This window comes from Solanum tuberosum, unplaced genomic scaffold (genome assembly GCF_000226075.1).
Source record: "Solanum tuberosum cultivar DM 1-3 516 R44 unplaced genomic scaffold, SolTub_3.0 scf00086, whole genome shotgun sequence".
In the NCBI taxonomy this organism is placed as follows: Eukaryota; Viridiplantae; Streptophyta; class Magnoliopsida; order Solanales; family Solanaceae; genus Solanum; species Solanum tuberosum.
In genome coordinates, this window is record NW_006239010.1 from 1,620,135 (window position 1) to 1,620,745 (window position 611).

Here is a 611-nt window from a genome sequence, read left to right on the forward strand (position 1 = left end):
TATGAAATAGTATAAGAAATATTTTAAAATTATATCAAAGTAAATATTTTTATGTATAAAATAAAATTTTAAAATTACATATATAATGTCGGGTTGGTTTGGTCTCGGATTGGTTTTTTTTAGTTAAAACCAAACCAACCCAAATATAGTCAAGTTTTTTTTTCCAGTACTAAACTAAGTCAAACCAAACCACTAGTCGAGTTTTTTTTTCGGTTTGACTCGATTTGCGGTTTGGTTCGATTTTGTACACCCCTAATTATTATTATCATTGTTAATGGGAATATATTTACTTTATTTCAAGACCAAACTTTACCCCTCAATTAAAATAGACATAATACATAAATATGCATTTAACTTGACTTCAATTGACATCTATGTCCTTTAACTTAGGATGTATACAAGTAGACACTTATACTTTTATAAAATTAAACAAATAGACATACGTTCTACGTACATAATACATGTAGGATGCCACATGGAACGCAAAATTGTCATGTAGAATGCCACATATGATGAATATGTCTATTTTTGTTCAATTTTATACAAATTTAAATGTATATTTATGTACACTCAAAATTAGAGAATATAAATATCAGTTAAAACTAAATTAA